We start from the raw sequence: 10,239 nt of genomic DNA, 5'->3' as shown, positions 1-10,239 counted from the left end.
AAAAGAAAGAGAAAGAAGAAAGAAGAAAGAAAGAAGAGAAAGAGAAAGAAAGAAGAAAGAAAGAAAGAAGAAAGAGAAGAAAGAAAGAAGAAAGAAAGAAAGAAGAAGAAAGAGAAGAGAAAGAAGAAAGAAAGAAGAGAGAAAGAAGAAGAAGAAAGAAAAGAAAGAAAGAAAGAAAGAAAGAGAGAAAGAAGAAAGAGAAAGAAGAGAGAAAGAAAGAAAGAAGAAAGAAAGAAAGAAAGAAAGAAGAAAGAAAGAAAGAAAGAAAAGAAAGAAAGAAAGAAAGAAAGAAAGAAAGAAAGAAAGAAAGAAAAGAAAGAAAGAAAAAGAAAGAAAGAAAGAAAGAGAAACACAGATGCAGCTAGTCAAAAAAAAAAAGAAGCCCGAAGTAAATTGGATTAAAATATATAAATTAAAAAATGGGAATCAAAACAAAAGAAAGAAAGAGAGAAAGAGAGAAAGAAAGAAAGAAAGAAAGAAAGAAAGAAAGAAAGAAAGAAAGAAAGAAAGAAAGAAAGAAATCCACAGATGCCAGCTTTTCAAAATTAAAACAAGAAGCCCCGAAGTATTCATTTTGGTATTAATATTATTTAACATTAAAAACTCCGGGAACTTCAAACAAACGTCTTGCAGGGAAAAGAAAGAGAAAAGAACTATTCTCTGGAAACCATTTGTTCACAGCTCGAACTGTGCCGTTTTGGCTTAGAAACAAAACTCGAGACGCCCAACCCTATCCCTCCTCCCCCCCAGCATATATCTTTTCAGCACACATTTTAAAATAAATATCCTTATGAGCCTTTCCAAAATGCCTCCTTGTTATGAATTGATAGGATACAACATACGCCAGCTGTGTGCCTGGGAGTTGGGATTTAGCCCTTTAAATGCCAGGACAGCATCTGGGGGGGAAAGAATTAGGGCGGCTTCGCCCCCTCGGCTGGGTGCCTCCGGAGCTGAGGGGGGCTCTGCGGGCACGCCGGGAGCAGCAGCCGCCACCGGGGCTCTGGGTGCGGACAGCCCGGGAGGGAGCCCCCAAACAGGCAAAGGGGAAAATGGTGCTTTCTCTGACTCTCCCTGCAAGCTCTTTCAATTTTACCGTGCTTTTCGTCCTACATACTGCAACATACTCAGTACCTAGTTTGCATAGAATGTTAATAAAATAGCGGAAAGGTTGTCAGGGATCTCCTCGGAGGCGTCCGGCTTGGGAAACGGGCCGAACAGGCGCGTTTTTCGTCCCAACACAAAATTAATTCAACCTCGAAGGTATTTTCGTGGACGTTTACTTAATAAAGTTTTCCTGTAGCTATTTTTTCCCAGAAGAGTGCTTATCATTAAAAAAAAAAAAGTCTCAGGAAGAATTTACAGTGTGATCTTCTGTTTTGGGGCTTGCAACAGGTGTCAGAGCACTCTTCGGGGAGAAGGAAATATATTTATTTATATGCATCAATCTACATATATATGTATACACACGCACACGTGTGTGTAGATCATTAAATAAAATGACCGCTTTTCTTTAAACAAAACAAAACAAAAAAAAAAGCAAAAGAAAAATGTTACCATTTTAAACACCTTCTATGCTTATACATCTTACACTCAAAATATATTATATGATCTTATCATGTTTCAATCTCTATTTTCTTGTCGATTTTAATGAGATGCTGTAGTGGGAAGTATCGCCGCCCATCTTTAATAAGATGTACACTTTTAGTCTTATGTTTGGGTACGTCTTCTTAGGGTTGGACAAGTAAAAAATACCTTTGTTTTCAGAAATAGGAAAGGCACTGGAATAATGGCATTGCGAATGACGAAAGACTATGGACATATATTACCATTATAGGCCATCACAATTTAAAAAGTGTGATGAAGCACATGTTTGAGGTGATCTACCTCTGGAAGATGAGTTACAGTTAGTTACTGTCTCTTCTCGCCTCCCTGTGTCCAGCACGATATTACCTCCTCTCCGCCAAGAGCGGGGAGAAAAATTAATTTTAAAAAACCCTGAACTCGTTGTCCTTGGGGGAGCACAATTCTAACAGCTGTTTTACAGAGGAGGAGCCAGTGACCAAACAAACCCTGAGGAGTGAGCCCTTAACCCAAGGTGATGCACAGCTTTTTAATCCAAGCTCTCACATACATGTTTATGTCCACACATCCCTACAGCTATTGCCTAATGCACCAGCAGTGCCTTACTCTGGGAGAGGGAGAGTGCGTACCAAATCCTCACAGATCCAGTGATTTGAGGTTGCCGCTTGTTTTGGGGAAGCTTAAAACCCTTGTGTGGGGATAATTTTTCCATTCCTTTAGCACCGCCCGCTCGGCAGGGCAGACGCCGCCGCGCCAGGTACGGGCAGGGCAGAGGGAAGGGGCTCGGAGGCGGGCAGTCCCCGGTGGGCAGCCCCGGCATCCCCGGCCAGCGCCTCCTCCCGCCCGCGGATGCGCGTGGGATGTGCCCGAGGGACCCCGCCAGGGCACCGTCCGGCATTCCCGGTGCAGGGAAGGGGAGCTCCCGCCTGCAGGAACCGGCGCTCCAAACCACGGGCTCGTCTCTCCTCCCTTGTACCCCCTGCGCTCGCACCGCAGCCAAGCCAGAACCGCTTTCCTAAGAGCAAACTGCTTCTGCAGAGCCCTCTAAATGCCAGCCCGGGATCAGCGCACACGAGGATGCCGTACGGAGGGTGCCAAGGCAGCCCCGGCCCGGAGATCCCGGCGGATCCATGGAGGGAGAGCAGGGCAGTACTGGAAGCCCTCGCAGCTGACGGCTCAGCGCAGTGCCCACGGCAGGAGGGGCTCGGGCACAGACAGCGGGTCCCAGCCCCGGGGCTGCTGCCCGCGCCCACCGCACAGCCCCAGCCAGGGCGGCAGAGCAGCTCCGGCCACGGAGACAGAGCCCTTTTTTTGTTGTTGTTATTGTTTTTTTCTTTTACTTTTTTTGAAAATTCCCCGGAAAGTGCGGAATTCACACGCAGGACACGGCAGCAGGGGGGAGAGAGGGTTCCCTGCCCTTGCGCTGCCCGAGCCCTCCTGCACCTCCCCGAGGATGGGTGAGCTTCGTGCCCCTGTCGCGCTTGGAAACTCAGGCCATCCTGCCAACGACGTGTTGCCTAAATAAAGATAAAACGCGCTATGCATCACAGGCTCTCCCGGTTGTTCTCAATGACTTGTCGATTCCTCCCCCCTCCCCATCCATCCCCCTACCCCCCCGGCACACGTGCAATGATAGAAAATGGTTTTAAACGGCGAAGGGTCACGTAGAGCCATCCTGATCGTTTAGCAAAAATAACAGAGCTATTATAGAGCCGATGGAAGGAGCCAGGGAGTTCACTCACACGTGCTTCAGTGCTGTGCCTCGACTGAACGCACACACATAGGCAAATGTATGTGTGTGTGTGTGTGTATATATATTTATATACATATATTTACATGCATACACACATATATATATTTGTATATATATTTTTTACAGGGGCACCGTCCCATGTGACGCTCAGGACTCTCTCATTAGGCCGTAAATACGCTCACAGATGACGGTGAGCGCTCCTGTCGAGATGGGAGGAGGGGACGCGGGAGGGTTGCTTGTGTCTTTGGGATGGAAACGCACGTAAAGCCTTTTATGAGAGCTCGGGAGACAGCAGTCGCTCACTAACCTACTTTTCTCTCTCTGTCTTTTTTTTTTTTTTTTTCATCTCTATTGACGAAAACTGGAAATAATTAAATTCTTTAAAGGTTTACTTTTGAAACCGTCGCTGGAGTAAACTATGATTCAGGTGTAAATAATTACCAAAGTCATGAAAGCAGCAACTGCTACATGTGGTTTATTCATTGCTTGCCTTTTTTTCTTTTTGGTTCTTTTTTTTCAGTCGTTTGATCATTTTCATCCCTAACTGTCTGCCAAATTCACATATTTGTAATTTACTAAACTTTATCGTTCCTACCAGGATAGGGATGTTGTACATTAGTTTCCAGACCCGTCCTGCCCTGCCCCGGTGAAGAAGCCTGGCTGGATGCTCCTCAAGAAGGGATAACGCTACTACCCCGGTTTTAGAACCGAATAAAAGATGCTTCCCCTAAACGCTACCAGACCCACTCGATTTTAGGCTCCCGAGAAGGGATGAATTATTAAAGGAAAGAAATTGTTTAAACACAATAGCTACTTGGCTAAATGAAAGCAACCCCTGGGGCAAGACTAGCAGGGTTTGGCCAGAGAGCACAATAATATTAAATATCCGTTAAACGAAAATCTTAGAGAAATAGGACAGACTTGGACGTATAATACACGGCATATAAACAAAAGACCAGGATTTACTTCATGCCTGTTTTCTTCAGCCTGCTCCTACTTTTTTTTCCTTTTGCCTACACTACAACTTCAACCCATTTGACTCTTCAAAAAAGTCATGGTGGAGAAAAGGCAGGAAAGGGACTTTTTTTTGTCTTGCCCGTGTCTTATTTTAAGAAGTAAATTTTGCATAGTAACCCACCACTTGAACATGTTCTGGTGTTGTAAAAGTGTTTTTTATCAGGCTGTAAATTACTGCCACTCTGACAGAGCAGCCGGAAATGTAAATCACACCGTAGAACTGCAGTTATGAAAAAGTTTGTTCCCTTTTCCATGTCCCAGGAAGATCTCGGGGCTGCTGGATTGGGAAGGGAGAGGAAAGACTTGTTTACTATTTTCCTTCTTCACCAAACTGTTGGCTCCACGGTGCCTGGGACTTTGATGAGAAAGAATGGACAATGTGCAGAGTCCCTTGCTATGACACCCAGGCCACCGCCACTTGGGAGGTCCTTTGGCCTAATGCAGCCACAGCTAACTGCTCCCAACAGGAGGCTCTGTGGATCAGGCAGGGTCACAATTATACTGCTGCTAAAGGCAAGAGCTGCCTTAAAAAAAAAAAAAAGACAAAAGGGAAGGGGGGTGGGGGGGGAGGGTGTGTGAGAGCAGTTGAATTAAAGCCTTTCAATTCATTTGGGGAAGGAAGGACCGAGAGAGGAGTTAGTTGGAACCGTTTCCAACAGGCACGAACGAATTGAGGTTGCTTCCATCCAGAGGGAAATTAGGGGGAATGAGGTCCGGGGCCCTCCTCAAGGGGTTACTCCGACCCCGGGGCTGCCACACAAAATCGTCCATCGGGAGCAGCGCGCCTTCCCCGTGATCCTGAGAAGGGTTTTGGGGGCTCCCTCACGGACAGGAGTTCTCCCTGGTGCCGTACATTGCACGGGCATGGCCTCTCTAAGGCAGGGAGGAGAGAGCTACACAACCACGGTCCACAACGAGCGCTCAAGCACTGACCCATTTGCACGGAGGGGGCGAAGAACTCCAGCAGACGCTACAGCCTATTGCCTCTGATTTGGGCACTCGGGTGACATCAATATTTTATGGCAGTGGGAGAACAGGAATATTGCAATTCATTATAAGTCTCGGAGAGACAGAGCTGTTAAAACACGAGCCTCTTGCATTTAAGAGGTGAATAAAAGCGGGGAGGAGGGAAGAGGGGGGGATGTCCCCTCCGCCGCTTACCGGGACATCGGCTGCCGGCCCCTGTGGACTCGCAGCTGGCCCGTCCTCCTGGCTCCTGGCAAGCCGCCGGGGGGTGCTCCCAGCGCCCGCCGGGCAGCTTCCCCCACTCCTCTGGCTCTTCCTCCGGTCCCCCGTTCAGAGTCCCCAGAGTCAACCCGGCAGCCCGAGTCCCGCCGGGCCCCGGCTGCTGGTGGGACATGGTCAGGGGTCTGCCTTGTCCCCCCGTCCCCACCCCATCCCCGCCGCTGGGACACGGGGACACCTCAGCCACCCCGCTTCGGGAAACTCCTTTCAGGCAGCGAGATCCGACCGGGGGAGGAGGGACCGGCCCCGGGATCGCCTCGGCCGCCGGCCCCGCTCCCGCCGCCCCCGCTTACCTGCACGGCGGTCCCCGGGCTCGGCGACGGGCTCCCAGCAGGACGGGGATGAGAGGGGACCCCTCAGCCCCCCGGGCGCACAAGGGCCCGGTCATGGCCCCCCGCGCACCCCAGAGAGATCCGGCGGGAGGAAGAGAGAGGGAGGAGAGAGGAAAAGCCTTTTTTCCCCCCTTTCTCTCCCCGTTTGAGCCGAAGTGACCCGCAGTATCTGGAGAAGGTTTTTGAAGACGTTTGGGAGGGAGGGAGAGAGTTTTCTGCTGAGAAACTCAATCTGCCATACAGTAGCGACGGCATCTGGGATCTGTCACTGCTGACAGCACCACAGGGCACAGACATGATCTTCCGCACAACACTGCAACTCCCCAAAATACCCTCCTCGCTCCCAAGGTATCTGCCGGGTTGCATCACGCTCCTTTGCCAAAAGGGGGAAAGCAGCCTGAGCCCCCGCAAACAAATACACCGAGGGGAAGGCGAGAGAGAGCAACCCTGTCTCCCCCTTCCTCTTCGCCGTGCTGAGCGCTCGGCCGCCGAGGACGCAAGGCGAGAGACGCTGTCACGCTCGGAGGGCGCAAAGGCCATAAATGCCGGCTCTCGCGACGCTAGATTCCCGGGAATGACTTTAATGAATAATTTCGGAGACAGTTACGGCTTTAGGTAATTACTGCGCGGCTCTATGAAAACCAGATTCGGGAGCGGGGCAGTCAAGGCCGGGCCGTGCGCTTCGGCTGGCCGCTGCCAGAGCGCTCCAGACGCCACCTCCCTCCCTCCCTCCGTCCCCCATGGCCTCCCGAGCCCCGGGCGGCCCCGGCCCCCGCACCCCCCGGCCCCGGGTCCTGCTGCGGGCAACGCTGCCAGCAACGCTGCCAAGGCTGCAGGCTTGTGCGGGGAGCGCCTAATTATATTTATTTATTTTTTTTAATCTCTTCCGCCTCCTGTATTTTCTGGCAGGACATTTCATTGTCTTTTAGGCCAGTTTTAGAAAGCTCCTCTGGGTTTGCACATGTATTTATCTTTTTTAAGAAGTTCATTATAAGCAGCTGTTGCAGCCTATAGCCACATACGGCATGCGAATAGAGACCCCTATAGGAGAGTCGGCCTCTCTATTACCCCCACATGTTCGCTCAATAGACGGGAGACCGGCGAAACCATCCTACTGCTCCGCATTAAAATCGAATTGTACATTTTTCTACCGAGTCCTTTGGGCAACGGAGGGGCTTGTTTCTGCTTTGAACAGGCTCCACGGTTAGCAGCGGAAGGGCTCGGGGATGCGGGCCCGCTGATCCCCATTGTTCCGCTCACACACTGCTGCTGTTCCCAGAAGGCCGCTCCGGGGCAGCCGCCCCTGGCCCGGGCAGGATCCGCACGGCCTCTCTCGGCACGGAGACGGCTCCTGCCTCGGGACAGGGATCTGACTCCCCGGGGAGAGGTGCCGGGACCACAGACCCAGCCCCGCCGCAGAGCCGCCACCAGTCAGAGGTCTCCCACAGAGGGAGAAATAGGATTTTGCTGTGGTTTTATTTTTGTTTGTTTGGGTTTTTGTTTTGATTTTGGGGTTTATTTTGTTATAATTTTTTATTTGTTTTGTTTTTTTCCCTTTACTTCAACAGCATTTTAAAAATTCACTTACTCCCGCCCGACTCCCTGGGCCGGTGGCTGTGGTGGGAAGCCGAGCCCACAGCATACCGTTTGCACTGATTCAGAAAGGAAATGTTCCTTTTCCTTTCGAGATTACAGATAGACACAGAGGAGCGTTGCGGTATCTTAGGGGGTTTATTTTATTTTATTCTGCTGGAACAAAGAAATGGAAGTATTTTAAAATTTATTTTTAGGGTCACATGGGGCTTTGTTTTTCTTTTCTCCCTCCTCCTGGCAAGCGTGTTTTACCGCGAGAATTTAATCCTTCAGATAAATTGTCTAGCATTATCTTTTTCCTCTGGAGACGAGATCAACTGCTTTCTCATCCACCCCCTCGCCCGTCCTTCCTGCTAGTAGCACTGATTGTGATGTACAGCTGGACAAGTGTCAGCCGTCCAAGACTGCCGACAGCCAATGGAAGCTTAAGTTGTATTTATTCAGTTATTATTTTTTTTAATCTTCTCCGGGGTAAAAAATAGAGTGATACGAAACATTAAAAAAAAAATCGTAAAATAAAATGTTTGTCAAAATAAGCTCATCGAACGTGGTTTTATGTCCCGCTGAGCCAAGGCTGGCTGTTCAGCGTGACCGTCAGCCAGCCCCCGCTCCCAATTAGAGGCGATTCATTAGAATTTAATAGCAGGTGCAAAGCCATCTCCCTGCCAGCAGCACTGCCCTTGCGTAGGAACCGTCTCGTTTCACAGCAGCCTCCGGCTCTCCCTAAACCTGAGCACCGCTTGGGATAACGGGGTGTCGGCGCGCCTGCGGCTGCCCGCACGTAAGCGCTGCACTTGGTTTGGCTAATTTCTCCCTGCCAAGACACAAGGTGGAAATGTGCAGGGCTCGGTATTTATTTTGGAAGACAGCGCAGTGAGCGAATGCGCTGGGAGAAATTGGGCTGAGATAAAGCGAGCGCTGGGCCGGGGCCTGGGGGAGCGGGGTGCATGGGGAGCAGGAATGAACCGCTTTTGCTTTCTCGTGCTCCCAAACACACAAATAAACAAACAACCTCGGCAGCACACTCAGAGGAGTCGGAGCCTTCGGGGCTCAGAACCGGGATGCGCCGAGGAGCCTCGGGGCCGGGGTGCCGCGTCCCACCGCACCCGCACCCGCATCCCGCATCCCAGCTGGTGCCGCGGCCAGGCCGGGCTTGGAAAGCGCGGCCGTGATTACACCCAAGCGGAGAGCAGGATGGCTCCGAGCCGTCTGATCTGACGTCAACATGTCTCTCGCTCCTCGCTGCAAGATAGAGGGAGCAGAGCCGGGGGAGGGACGGCTCTAATCATTCCCAGATGTCTCTAATAGCAGATATAAAGACTTATATAGTGTCTGAGAATAAATTTGTAATCAATGCTCTAAAATCGCATCATCAAAGCAATGGTATTTCTAGAGGAAAACGGGGTTGGGGGAGGGAAAACTGAGGAAGAGGGAGACACACACCACGCTGGTTTGGAAGGAGGCAGGCACAGGGAACCTCAGAAATCCGCCGGCCCCGCGCATCACTCGGCTTTGCTAAAATTTATGTGAATATATAATTCAGATAACAACTCTGCTTTACTCGCCATTGTATGTGACAAGTTGAAACAGCTGAACAGTAATTGGCCAATTAGAAATAGAAAAGATGGGAGCTGGTTTGCAAAGGCATATATTTCATGGGCCGCGGGAAAAAGAAAAATCCCAAATTAAAAATATATAAAACATTGATAAGCCCTTGTTAGAGCAGAGGGGATTATGTCTGTAGGAGTGCAAAATGCGTTTCCTTCCCATCGCTACTTGGAGATTTCTTCTGGGGGTATTTGTGAGTCGCTGGGAGAGTACGTGTGAAAAAGGAGGATTAAGGTTAGCTTTCCAAGCGCAAAAGGAGGATATTTTGCTTAGAGGTTTCACTATTAACCTTTTCTCCCCACCTCCGTGCCCACCTTTCAAGTTCATGCTGTCTCCATGGCATCCCTCAGTCCTGTTTATATCCCGGCATGGCCCAGCGCTCGCTCTGGGGGTGTCTGACTCGGCCGAGAGGCCCCGTTGCACCTCTTTGACAACGATATCAAACGAGAAATAATTATTGCAATAATCTTTTGTGGCAAAGAAGAGCTCCTGGGAATCACGGGGGAGAGGGGAGTATGTGTGGAAAAAAATTCCCCAGACCACAAAACTAAGCAAAACGAAGGAAAAAAAAGCCTCACCACATTTTTTTCTCTTTTGCTTGCCGGGGTGCAGGTATGGCATACACATCCGATAGCAACGAGGTCTCGCATGTTGCAGAGTCCCCTAAAACTCGGTGCTGCCAGCACCCGATGGGCTCGCTGCCAGCAGCGGAGCGCAGAGCCGGCCCCTCGCTGCGTCCCCGCTTCCCAAAATCGCGGCGAGCTCTAAAATCCAGGCTGCTGTCTGCCTTGGGGCCCCAGGGGACACGGACCGGCTGGGGAGGTCCCTGCCCCCTGCGAGGGGTGACGGCGCTGCTCCGAGGCCGCAGCCGGGCCCGCACCCCGGGAAGCGAGGGGCCGCTCCCGGGAGGGAAGGGAAGGGAGCGGGACGGCACCCGGGGGAGTTTCGTCTCTCTTCCTTTCCAAGGGGAGAAAAAAATTAAAATGCTGTGCTCTCTTGAAAGATAGCAGAGGGCCTCGCTCACTTAGCCGTGAAAAGTGGCTACAAGCCTAAAACACGGGTCCGTGTGTCAATCTGAGGGGACAAGGCTTCAGCGACACGGGTGCTCTC

The sequence above is a fragment of the Zonotrichia leucophrys genome, chromosome 4, assembly GCF_028769735.1.
Source record: "Zonotrichia leucophrys gambelii isolate GWCS_2022_RI chromosome 4, RI_Zleu_2.0, whole genome shotgun sequence".
NCBI lineage: Eukaryota > Metazoa > Chordata > Aves > Passeriformes > Passerellidae > Zonotrichia > Zonotrichia leucophrys.
This window is presented reverse-complemented; position numbering follows the sequence as displayed.